Genomic DNA, 13,798 nt, shown 5'->3' on the forward strand with positions numbered 1-13,798 from the left:
ACAGGCCTTGCCTTCCATTGGCCCTCCACTCATCCTGAGAGCAATTTCTACTCCACTTTCTGTTCTCCCCTTCAACATAGTATTTTTCTCCATGTACTTCCTCAAGGACTTCTATCATCTTGGGCTAGAGTGCTCCAGTTTGGTGAAGCTCCGCCTCAGCAGTTCATTGGTTCCGTTGCAGAGTAAGGACTGGCCCTTTATGCAGTCTAATGGGCTGTCTACTATGCCTTACAGATGTATATCCTTTTTAAAAAACTAAATAATTCTAGGGATTACCAGTTTATTATTTTACCTGTCATTGGCAATAGAAAATCTACACTCCAGCTCTTAAATAAACTTCCCCCTCCACCTTAGGTGACTAAAAACTTAGTAAAAATCTGGTCTTCTTGATTAAATAAAAAGAAAAAAAACTGGAGGGGCAAATTATGAAAGTGTGGGAAGAATCCAGAGAAAGAAATATGTTGGGGAATATTAAAAAGGCAGAATATATTTCCTCAAAGGAATAATGAGATCTTTAAAAAGACAGAAATCAGTCCCAGCCCCTCTCCCCAAAGCTAGGCAGAGGCCATCTTTTAGAAATGCAAATTCAATAATCCTTTCAGAAATATTGGAGCCAGGAAGCTAGAAGCTGAAGAAATTAGAAAGAGAAAGACTCCTCCCAAACTCTAAGGACAGGAAACATAATAGGATTAACCCACCAATACAAAAATGGCACCCTGAGACTCAGGTCAAAGTACATGACACAGGAAATACAAAGCCTCAAACAGGAACAGGAAAGAATCTCAAGAGCCCCAGAAGGTATAAAAACCCACCACTCCCAGCAATATGTGGACAGCTGCTCCAGAGCCTCATGTCTTGTGGTTCTGCTTTTTAATAAACTCTAACCTTCTTTCTAAAGCAGTGTCCATTTTGTTTATTCCCAGCTTGGACTGGACCCTGATGAAGTTTTTTCTTTCAACAAAAGAATACCACTCACTGCAGAAATGTATTAAATGACTTCTGTCATGTTTCAAACTATATTCTTCTATATTAAAGTAAGTTCTTATTATGTATTTCATTGGTGAAGGCACCAGGCTAGAAACCAGGAGGCTGAGAGTTCTAGTCCTGCCTTAGGCATGTAAGTGATGAGGTGATCCCGAGCCAGTCACTCTCTCTCACCCTAACCCACCTCACCGGGTTGTTGTTGTGGGGAAAATAAGAGGAGGAAGGAATGTTCACCTTCTTCAGTTATTTATAAAAATAATAAGAGTGGGATAAAAAAAATCAAATAAATAAAGGTGTAGATCTATTCAAATGCATGTTCATTTGAAGGGTCCTTCCTCTGCAAAGATGTTGTATATGGTGGAAGAAAGGTAAAAATAATGTGCTCATTGTGCTTTCATGTCTCTGGTAAGTTGATGCTTTATCTTGCAAATAAAATTTCAGTGAATGTATATGTCTGGGTCTGTCTGTATATGTATGTTTGTATGTATACTATTGTTACTAGAGACACTTGTCCAAAAAAAGGGTAAACTTAAGCCTGGTAGTACAAAGGTAGTTAGTTGGAGAGCAACAGAGATGGTGGTATGTAATTATCCTTGCTGAGTGTAACAGCCATTTTGGGAATAAGTAAGCCAGTTTTTATGGCAGCCATCTTGAGAACCTATCAAAGAAATGTTCTCAAACATTTCCTTCTCAAATTTCATCAAATGTTTATACATTATACATATATTTATACATTATACAATCACAGTTGTCTGATCTTAATACCTTTTAAAATTTCATTACAAATCTTAACATAGTTGCTTTGAAATAGCCTACAGTTCATATTGGTCATAGTGATACCCAAATATTTTACCTTCTTCTCAAGTTTAAAACTCAATTTATTAATCAGTTCTGATATTGCATTAATAAATTAACTGTTAAAAATTAATTATAGTATGGAATGTAGAAAAAGTTCCCATGGGTATTGAAGTGGCTTGCGAGTGCAAGGATCACGCGGAGACAGCAGGCTCTGGTTACAGGTTTATTGAGGTACACCCGGCAAAACTCTGCCGGCTTGAGTTCTTTATATAGCCAGCTGGAAGTTGGTTCCTCCAATCAGCGGTTCGGCTTCTCCCGCCAGGAAGCTGGGCCAATCGGTTGTGTCGGAGTTTGACAGCTAGAGTCCTCGTGCTGCGCTGTCAGCTATCGCGCTTGCGCTCTAGCCGGCGGTGATTTGACAGCTGTCAAATTGCCGCGTGTTTCCCTGTCAGCCTCATGTATTTACCTCATGTAACCAAACTCATTAACAATAACCAGTAACATTAAACATTATAATCGTTATATATATATATCAGTTATAAATTAATATGTAAAGACAAGAAAGCTCTTTCATGGAAAATGTTTAATAAATATACTAGCCAGTGCAATCAACAAGCCATGTATTGTTTTCATCTTGGCACTAAGATACTGCTCTTTTAGTGTCACTTGGATAAAACTAAAGTAAATCTTTCATTTATTTATCAGGCTATAAGATATGCCAAGTGTGTTCTAGTGGTTTTGGGTATGAATCAAAGTGGTTTGGAAGCATATGAATCAAGAATAAATGGAGGTCCAAATCTGCGACACTAAGCTTCCAGAAACTAGTAAAACCAAGTTTTTATAGTGGACTTCAGGGAGTGATTATTGCCTTTGTATTAATAGTTCCACATTAGCATTTACAGTAACTTGGTTTGCCTATTACTGTTGTTTTGGGGGCCTGGTGAGTTGCTTTTGGGTTTACTAAAGATATTTACAATTTATTATATGTTTTCTATTTTTGTAAACAGTAGGCATGTTGAAGGGTTCAATGGTTATACATTAAAATTAATTAAAAATAAATCAAATGTATTCCACTAGAGAGATTTGTGCAAAAAAATATGAGTCTCATGTCAAAAAAACCAAGGTTTGGGACAAAAATCATTCAATTTCTCCTGTTAATCTAAGTTCAAATGAACTTGCTTCTCATATTTCTTCATGTTCCATGCCTTTAAACCCTCCTCTATCAATTCATTTGTCAAATATTTCTGTACTAGTAAATGGGAGGGAGGATAGAAAAGACAGAGATTGATTTTTCTATTACCTGTTTAGATGCAAGGAGCAAGGAATGAAGGTGAAAGGATTAATATTTAGGGCAGATAATCAAGTTCAGGTCCATCAGATCCCCACTTGGAGCATTAAAAGTCTGGATAAACTGGAGTTTTGTAGTTGTTGTTGAAGTGAATTATTAACTCAATTTAAGTAAAAAAAAAACCCTTTGGCTTATTCTAAACCAATCTAATATGAAACTGGATGAAGTCACAAATAACTAATAAGCAAAACTAGTTAAGTTTTCACTTTTCTTCTTTCTTTATTCATCTTCATTAATATCTCATCTGAACTGAATATTTGTATTAACTTTTGCTTACTCTTAGCTTTTACACAAAGGTTAAAGATCTATTTCTATAAACCTAGTTAAACAAGGAACTAGAATAAATAAATACTTGGAGAGTTTCCTTAAGAAGGAACATTCCGCTGGCAGAACTCTAGGAAGGAATAAATATTTCCCATGTTGGCTGTTAAAAGCTAAGGTATTAAAGAGAAACCCCTTAATTAGTTGCATGGGAATAATTTATATGGAAACAGTGGTTGATACACAACTAATATTCTGTCATTATTTAACAATGTAGTGAAAATTCTAAAGCAACATTTTGTGACCAATTTTCTCTGCACATGTATGAATGTATAATATTCAAAGGAAAGGAAAAAATATATCAGAATAAGAACTTATAACGTTTGCTTGGAAGTCACAGGAGTGGCCTTGACTGGATTTTTTTTCCTCTCTCTCTTTTGCTATTTGCATTTTTTCCTCTTTGCACATAGTATTTCATTGTTGTTGTTTGATCTGCTTTTTAGATTAATCAATCTACAATGGCAAACTATTAAATTGTAACATTCCATGGAGTCATAAGATGACAATATGAGATGAGGTATGGATACTGTTCATCTGCCAGAGAAATTTATGCTTAGGATCATCCAGTGCAGATTAGAGCATGACAATAAATGATGCCAGATGTTCAAACTTGATTTAGTAAAGGCCAAGGAACATGAGACATTACTGCACATGCGTGCTGAATAATTGAGAAATACAAAGAATACCTCAAAAAAGTCAATATATGTTTTATGGATTATAAAAAGGCCTTCAATGGTGTTGATCACATCAAGTTGTGGAATATGCTGAGAAGAATGGAAATCCCAGAACATCTCATGCTCCTCATGAAAAACGTAGATAGGTCAGGGAACCATAGTACAGGCAGAACATGCTGAAACAGACTGGCTCCAGGTTGGCCAAGGAGTGACACAGGACTGTATACCCTTTCTTTATTCAAAATATATGCTGAATAGCTATTAAAGGAAGCTGGATTGGAAGAAGATGATGTAGTTTTAAAATTGGAGAAAGAAACATCAGTACAGTAACTACTTGAAAGCTGGTGACATTGCCTTGAAGGATCTGCACGTTCTAATAACAAAAGTCAAGGAGCACCATGAGAAAATGATAGTAAAATGAAATATAAGATAACCAATCTTAGAACGGATAATGAAGATATTGAAATGGCTGATAGCTTCTGCCTTTTAAGATCAACCATCAGCTGTAAAGGAACAAGCAGTCAAGAAACTAGGACTTTGTAGACCAGCTGTGAAAACCTTAGAAAAAGTATGCCATGATATGTACATACCCACAAAGATCAAATGTGTGCAAGCCATAATATTTCCTGTGACATTGTATGAAATGAAGCGAAAATTGGACTTTGAAGACATGGGGTAGAAAGAGTATTGATGCATTTGAACTTTGGTGTTGGAGAACACTCCTGAGAATACCATGGATAGCCAAGACAACAAATAAATGGATATTGAACAAATCAACCCAGAGTTCTCACTGGAGGCACAAATGATCAGGCCCAAATTATCCTACTTTGGACACATTTTACAAAGACTCAGCTCTTTGGAGAAGGAGGAAAAAAAGAGAAAAAGAGGATGACCAGCAGCAAGATAGTTACAGTGGCTATGTGTGCACCATTGGAGGACCCGAAAGACCAGTTCTTATATCCCTGAAAAAAATGGATTCACACATTTACATTCATTACTTGTTGACCAAAATACCTTTCACTGATGTAATTGTGAGTAGCATGCGCTGTCAAAATAAGAGTGTTAGGAACACTGCAGAAATGATCTGAGCACCTAACAGCTAAGGCTGTGAGTCATGGAGGAAGGGAGGGGGGCAAAACTACTTGACTAATTGTTACTTGTGAAGCCAGCTCTGCAACATATTCCAATTGTTATCTTGAACTAAGTTTGCAATTGTAGTGAACAACTCTTCTTCCAAGTACTACTGGATTTGTAACATTCATTTGGTACAACAGTCTGCTTTTAGTGTAGTTTTATATTTTCTGTTTATTTGGTGGTCATGGCTTTTTATTTTTATATTGTGAAGTAGAGACACTGTTTAACAGACCTCTTCTGCAACCTGGTCTTCATTTGAAAAAGGGAGGGCATGCCTATTATAACAACAGGCACCATTATGCAGAATTGACTTGGGAGGCCGGTGTGTGGTGTAGTTGGTTCACATGGTGTGGTAGGATGGAGGGTTTGTTGTCACTGTGTGTTGGGGGGAGAGAGCACGGGGGGAGGCTCAGCTAATCTCAATGTACACATGTTGTACTTTGACAATAAAGGTTTATTTATTTAATTTATTTATTGTGATTCGTCGTTCCTATCATTTGACCTGCCAGCATTACTTTAGAGCATCGAAGCTTTTCCTTTAAAGGCAGAGCTCCTATAAGCAAATTTAGCTCAGGGAATAAAAGAAATGCTTGATAGATGAAGAAGTAAAATTGTGTCCTTTGATTGCCAACTTCTCACAGAAACAGAAGACATAAGCATGTTGTGTTCTTGTTCTTCATAGGTCTAAAAATAGAAGTAACTAAAAAAGAAGGCTGTGCTTATAAGTTCCACGGAAATAATTACGCTGACCCTTTTTATTTTCTTTTGCACATTCATATTCCATACCTAATTTTAAATATATCTTGATAGTTAACCCTTTGTTTTCTCTGTGGCAGTGATTTAAGGAAAAACTAGTTATACTTCACATCTTGTTGGTCAAGTATCTTTTTTCATAGCCTATCTAGATCTTTGCATGGAAGTACTTTGGTTACAATGTCTCATTACTAACTTCTCCTTTTCGTCTAATGTTTTATGAGTTCATGTAGGGTAAGTAATAGTTCAAGTGAATAAGTTCTGTCACTAATTTCCATATGGAACATATTCATTGTTGTGTGTATTGCTCTCGGCATAGTGAGATATGGAGATTTATCTTTACACAGATTTACACAAATTTATCTTTATTATTCAAAAGAAACAGACCTAACAAAAGAGGAGATGGAATTGCATTACATATAAAAGATCACTACAGCTCTACAGAAATACACAAAACCAAGGATGAAAACCTCCTAGAATCCATATGGGTCAATATAAAAGGGGGAAAAATGACACTGCTATAGACATATATTACAGGCCAACCAACCAACCTTTACTAATCAATCAATTAGCAAATTAAGAAATATACCAACTACCTTGATATCAACTGGGAGACAAACTTTGCAGCAAGTGGGAGATCGAACAGATTCCTAACCAGTGGTGGGATTCAATATGTGAACAACCAGTTGTCTGTGTGGATGCTGCTTCTGGAAGTCCATTCTGGGCCTGAGCAACAAAAAATTAGCTACTTGTTCTGCCAAACAGGTGCAAACTGGCTGAATCCCACCACTGTTCCTAACCAATTTAGTTGACAACTTTGCCATCCAAAAGGTAGAGGAGGGAACTAGAGGAAAAGCTATATTGGACCTAATTCTTACTAATAGAGAAGAAGTGGTAGAAGTTAAAGTTGCCAAAACCTTGGGCAAGAGTGAACACGTCATATTGGAATTCAATATAATGCAAACACAAGTAATAGAATATAATCCAACTAGTATCTTAAACTTTGGAAGAGCTGATTTTAAGAAACTCAGAGAGAGCCTAAGAAAAATTCCATGGATAAAAATCCTAAAGGGGAAAAGGAAGCATGGGAAACACTGAAAAATATTATCATAAAAGCCCAATCCAACACAATACCACTGAAAAAGAAAAAAAAAGAAATCCAAAAAGAAACCAGTTGCACAAAGATCTCTCTGACAAACTGAAGACAAAAAGGATAAGTACAAAAAATATATTGGTCCACTAAAAAAAGAAGATGGCAAGGAAATAACAGGCAGAAGAGAGAAAGCAGAGCTGCTTAATTTGTTTTTTGCATCAGTCTTCATACAAAAAGTAACAATAGCCCAATCTACCAAAAACATAACTGTAAAAGACAGAACAGAAATTAAAATTAAAATAAGCAAAAAAAAGGTTAGAGAACACCTGTCTGACCTTGATCAATATAAATCACCGGAACCTGATGGATTACATCCCAACATTTTGAAGAAGCTGGCCAATGTTATCTCAGAACCATTGTACTATGTACCATATCTTGTACCATATCTTTAAAAAATCCTGGAGCACCAGGGAACTATCAGAGGATTGGAAAAGAATTGATGTGGTTTCCCATCTTCAAAAAAAAAAGAGGGGGGGAAACAGACCCAGGAAACTATAGACCAATCAGCCTAACATCAATACCTGGGAAGATATAAGTAGCCCTCAAGTTACGAATGTAATGGAGTCTGCTCTTTCTGTTTGTAACTCGAGTATTCGTAGGAGTGACTTGCGTACTTTGAACACAATCATTCCCTATTTTTACCCATGCATTTGTTAATCGAATGTGTGAGTTGTTAAGTGCACATGAGGTATCTCAAAGTGGGAAAGGCCATGGGGGCCTAGTGATGGAACAGGCCACCTCCTTAAGTTCACCCAAGGCCTCCCCTGCCCCATTGAGATACCTCATTCTCCCTCCCCTGGGGTCCCCACAATTGAGTTCCCCCCCATCCTGCTGTGTGGGGTCACTTACCTTGCAAAGTTCTGTCTCCTTTCTGCTGCAGTTTCTTTGTGAGCATGACTTCATCTCATGAGATGACGGCGTTCAGAAGCTTCCAGTCTCAGTGCCCAAAGTGTTTGCAAGCTGAGGTGATGCTTTGAGGAGCAATTTTGTTGACCCAAAGACTTCCTTCAGCTTGCAAACATTTTGTGTGGAGACTGGAAGGTAATTTAATTTAATTTAATTTAATTTAATAATTTGATTTCTATACCGCCCTTCTCCCGAAGGACTCAGGGCGGTGAGTGTAGTGCAGCAGAAAGGGAGGGGGAAGCAGTTGTGGGGAGCAGAGGGGGGAATAGGGTGAATATTGCAGAGACTCTGCAATTGTTTGTATGGGTGAACAACTGCCGTGATCCTGCAATATTTGTAATTACAGCACTTATTCATAAACACTAGGGGGCACTTATTGTGTAACTTCAAATGGTTGTTAAGTGAATGTTTGGCACTCAGGGATTAGCAGTACTGGGGAAAATAATAAAAAAACAGATCTTTGTCAAAGAATGAAATAAGATTGATTTGGCATGATCTCTTTTTAGCAAACCTGTACTGGCTACTAGTTATAACTTTATTTGTTCCTAGATGTTCACAGATCTGTTTTTTTATTATTTTCCCCAGTACTGCTAATCCTTGCTGGACTCCTTTCCCAATTTTGAACCAATCAGTGGTTCCATGTCCAGTTCTCACTGTTGCTTCTTGGCCCACATATAGGTTTCTCAAGAGACAAATAAGATGGTCTGGTACGCCCATCTCTTTAAGAACTTGCCACAGTTTGTTATGATCCACACAATCAAAGGCTTTAGCATAGTCAATGAAGCAAAAGTAGATGTTTTTCTGGAACTCTCTAGCTTTCTCCATGATCCAGTGTATGTTGGCAATTTGATCTCTAGTTCCTCTGCCTCTTCAAAATCCTGCCTTTACTTCTGGTAGTTCTCGATCCACATACTGCTGGAGTCTAGCTTGTAGGATTTTAAGCATAACTTTACTAGCATGAGAAATGAGTGCAATGGTGCGATAGTTTGAACATTCTTTGGCACTGCCTTTCTTTGGAACTGGAATGTAAACTGATCTTTTCCAATCCTGTGGCCACTGTTGAGTTTTCCAAATTTGCTGGCAAATTGAGTGTAGCACTTTTACTGCATCGTCTTTTAAGATTTTGAATAGCTCAGCTGGAATACTGTCACCTCCACTAGCTTTGTTGTTGCTCAGTTTTTCTAAGGCCCACTTCACTTCACATTCTAGGATGTCTGGCTCGAGGTCAGTGACCACCTCATTGTGATTATCAGGTATGTTAAGCTCATTCTTGTATAGTTCTTCTGTGTAATTTTGCCACCTCTTCTTAATCTCTTCTGCCTCTGTTAGGTCCCTGCCATTTTGGTCCTTTATCATGCCCAGTTTTGCATTAAACGTTCCCTTCATCTCTCCAATTTTCTTGAAAAGATCTCTGGTCCTCTCTGTTCTATTGTTTTCCTCTATTTCTTTGCACTATTCATTTAAGAATGCATTCTTATCTCTTCTAGCTATTCTCTGGAATTCTGCATTCAATTGGGCGTATCTTTCTTTTTCTCCCTTGCCTTTCGCTTCCCTCCTTTCCTCAGCTATTTGCAAAGCTTCCTCAGACAGCCATTTTGCTATCTTGCATTTCTTTTTCTTTGGGATGGTTTTGGTTGCTACCTGTTGTACAATGTTGCGAACCTCTGTCCATAGTTCTTCAGGCACTCTGTCCATCAGATCTAATTCCTTAAATCTATTTGTCACCTCTACTGTATATTCAACAGGGATATGATTTAATTCATACCTGAGTGGCCTAGTGCTTTTCCCTACTTTCTTCAGCTTAAGCCTAAAGTTTGCAATGAGAAGCTCATGGTCTGAGCCACAGTCAGCTCCTGGTCTTGTTTTTACTGACTGTATAGAGCTTCTCCATCTTTGGCTGCAAAGCATACAGTCAATATGATTTCTGTGTTGACTGTCTGGTGATGTCCATGTGTAGAGCGGACCAGAGATCTTTTCAAGAAAATTGGAGAGATGAAGGGAACGTTTAATGCAAAAATGGGCATGATAAAGGACCAAAATGGCTGTATACTGTCGCCCTGCCTATTTAACTTATTTTTTTTATTAAAAAGTTTTACAATACATTTTTTAACAAAACAAAACCCCTCCCAACCCCCACCCCTCTCCCCAACCCTCCCCAACACTTCCCTCCCTTCCCCCTCCCCCCTCCCCGACTTCCCAGAGCTAAATACAGGGTATAAAAATACAAACAATCATAATCTACCTTATGCAAACAACAATAAGCTATTAAATCTATCGCACTTTAACTCTTATAAAATAACTACAAGCAATATAAATATCACATCAATACTTATTCAAATGCCAAATGAAACTTTTTAGTCCCATATTTATTCTGAATATAATCAATCCATTTTTTCCACTCCACAATATATCTCTGTTGCGAATGGTCTTTCAAGTACGCTGAAATCTTTGCCATTTCCGCCAGGTTGGAAACTTTTAAAGTCCATTCTTCTATAGTCGGCAGTTCTTCCTTCTTCCAATATTGCCCTACTAAAAGTCTTGCTGCCATAATTAAATTCAACATCAACTTAGTGTCCACAACAGTAGTATCAGTAATAATGCCCAGTAAAAACAATTGCGGACAAAACTTTATCCTTTTCTTAAATATCTTTTGCATATTCCACCAGATTTTAATCCAAAAAGCTTTAACCTTAAATATGCCTATTTAACTTATATGCAGAGCACATCATGAGAAAGGCAGGGCTAGAGGAATCAAAAGTTGGAATTAAGATTGCCGGAAGAAATATCAACAACCTAAGATTTGCAAATGATACCACTCTAATGGCGGAAAGTGAAGAAGAACTAAAGAGCCTCTTGTTGCAGGTGAAGAAGGAGAGTGCAAAACTTGGGTTGAAACTTAACTTTAAGAAAACCAAGATCATGGCATCCGCCCCTCTCAATTCCTGGCAAATAGATGGGGAAGAAATGGAGGTAGTGACAGATTTTATTTTCCTGGGCTCCAAGATCACTGCAGATGGGGACTGTAGCCAAGAAATTAAAAGACGCTTGCTCCTCGGGAGGAAAGCCATGACAAATCTAGACAGCACACTAAAAAGCAGAGACATCACCCTGTCAACAAAAGTGCATATAGTCAAGGCTATGGTCTTCCCAGTTGCAATGTATGGCAGTGAAAGTTGGACCATAAGAAAGGCTGAGCGCCAAAGAATTGAGGCCTTTGAATTGTGATGCTGGAGAAGACTCCTGCGAGTCCCTTGGACTGCAAAGCAATCAAACCAGTCAGTCCTAGAGGAGATCAACCCTGACTGCTCTTTAGAAGGCCAGATCCTGAAGCTAAAACTCAAATACTTTGGCCACCTAATGAGAAGGAAGGACTCACTGGAGAAGAGCCTAATGCTGGGAAAGATTGAGGGCAAGAGAAGAAAGGGACGACAGAGAATGAGGTAGCTGGACGGAGTCACTGAAGCAGTAGGTGTGAGCTTAAATGGACTCCAGAAGATGGTAGAGGACAGGAAGGCCTGGAGGAACGTTGTCCATAGGGTCGCGATGGGTCGGACACGACTTCGCAGATAACAACAACAACAAGAGGGAAATTTAGGTTAGTTTCCTGGGAATTCAAAGATTCAAAGGGAGCCTGTTTGAGTTGAGCAGATTCCCACTGCAAACATTTGCCACCGTTGCATAAAATTACACTGCCCTTTTCTGCTTTCCCTTACTACATAAGTAATTTGAATGCCTGAATGAAAAACATGTATGTCAGTTTAGCTGCACAACAATAACAGAGTTGGAAGGGATCTTGGATGTCTTCTAGTCCAAGCTCCTGCTCATACAGGAGACCTTACCATCCACAACTTCTTAAGGCAAGCCACTGATTAATTGTTCTCATCAGGAAATTTCTAGGTTGGTTCTCTCCTTGATTACTTCTTGTTCTGCCTTCAGGTTCTTTCTAGAGTGTCAGCATTGTTTTATATATCATGGCAACCAGAATTGGATGCAATATTCCAAGTGTGGTCTTACCAAGACATTATAAAGTTGTACTAACACTTCACGTGATCTGGATCTATTCCTCTGTCAATGCAGCTTAGAACTGCATTGACTTTTTTTTTGGTGCTCAGCATACTGCTGGCTCATATTTAAGGACTCCAGGATCTCTCTCGCAGTTACAGATTATATTTGTGAATCTTTGTTTGTCAGGAAGCCAAAGCTAGTGATGATTTTGGCTTCTGAGGAAGGCATGCCTGTTCCAAATTCTCCTCCTATAAGGCAGGCCTGTTATATGTACAAACATTCCAAATATCCATATTAAATTATTCATACAACACTTGCTTGATTTCTCACAAAACTGTCTTTAATCCATTTGTTTATCTTTTGCAAGTGAGCAACAATGTGTCTCTTGATTGACAGATTCTTGACAAGTTGGGATGATTGGAAAGATGATGAACAATTTGGAAAGTTTTCCAAATTTTATGTAATGTACACAGTGGATGAGTCATTTCGATTGTACCAAAGACTCAAAGCAGTTCTAGATTGAAATAAACCATCTAGTTTAGTGTGGCTCCTTCTGATCTGGAGTGGATCTCCAAAGTCTTCTACAAAGAGACCCTTCATAGCCTTTCTTTGTCTGGTTCCACAAGAGAAGATTGCAAACACCACTCCAAAGAAGACTGGTGGATGGGAACAGAAAGAAATGTACGTTTCCCTTCTTCTTAACAAGCAAGCTTGCTTCTCCCAGTGTATACTAGCAAAGAGCAAGAGATGAAAACAGGTGATAGGAACCTTCCTTGCAAAGGGCTCTGCAACTGTTGTGAACAAAGTTGAATTAAATAATAAAGTGCATTAAATAATAATGAACTACTTTTAAAAATGCATCAGAAAGTCTTAGTGTTCTTAGAAGGCAGGCATGATTCCACTGCATGCTATCTACAACTTGAAGACTGGCTGAAATTAAGCCACAGAATATTTCTGGATGGATGCTCATGAGAATGGGAAGGAGGGGAGGAGATTATTATTTTTTAGTCCAAGAGCAAAAATTTATATTTGGGGGAGTTAGAGGCTGCAAAAAGAATGATGGTGGATTTGAAGGGGGGTGAGATTTTTTTTTAAATTCCATTTATATCCTGCCCTTCTCCAAAGACTCAGGGCGGCTTACAAGCTTAGCAGTAGCCTTCATTCTATGTATATGCCTGCTTATTAGGGCTTTCACACACACCCCAAGCGGCATTATTACAAAGTCAGCTTAATTGCCCCCAACAATCTGGGTCCTCATTTTACCTACCTCGGAAGGATGGAAGGCTGAGTCAACCTTGAGCCTGGTGGGATGCGAACCTGCACTAATTGCAGGCAGCTGGTGTTACTTAAGGAGGCATTAGCCCACTGCTCCACCAAGGCTCTAGAAGGTTTATTTGCTCTTTTATAAACATGGTGTCTATCAATCAATCAATTTATTATTACAGCCAAAGGCCACATAAACATCCAAATAAAACAAAACTAAACAGAACCATCACAAGAGGGCATAGCAATACATCACAATCAATGATGCAATCAATGGGTGACCAAGGTCTGCCTAGTTTTACAGACAGTACATAAAAAATAAGCTATCTTCAGAAAACTGAATCATACTGACCAGACAATAAAAATACAATGAGTATAGTCTAAAACTGGATAAAACATGTGATAAAATCAATTATAAAAGATTATTAAAAAGATCTAAAATGACTATTTATGTTTCTG

This window comes from Vipera berus (genome assembly GCF_964194415.1).
Source record: "Vipera berus genome assembly, chromosome: 1".
Lineage (NCBI taxonomy): Eukaryota > Metazoa > Chordata > Lepidosauria > Squamata > Viperidae > Vipera > Vipera berus.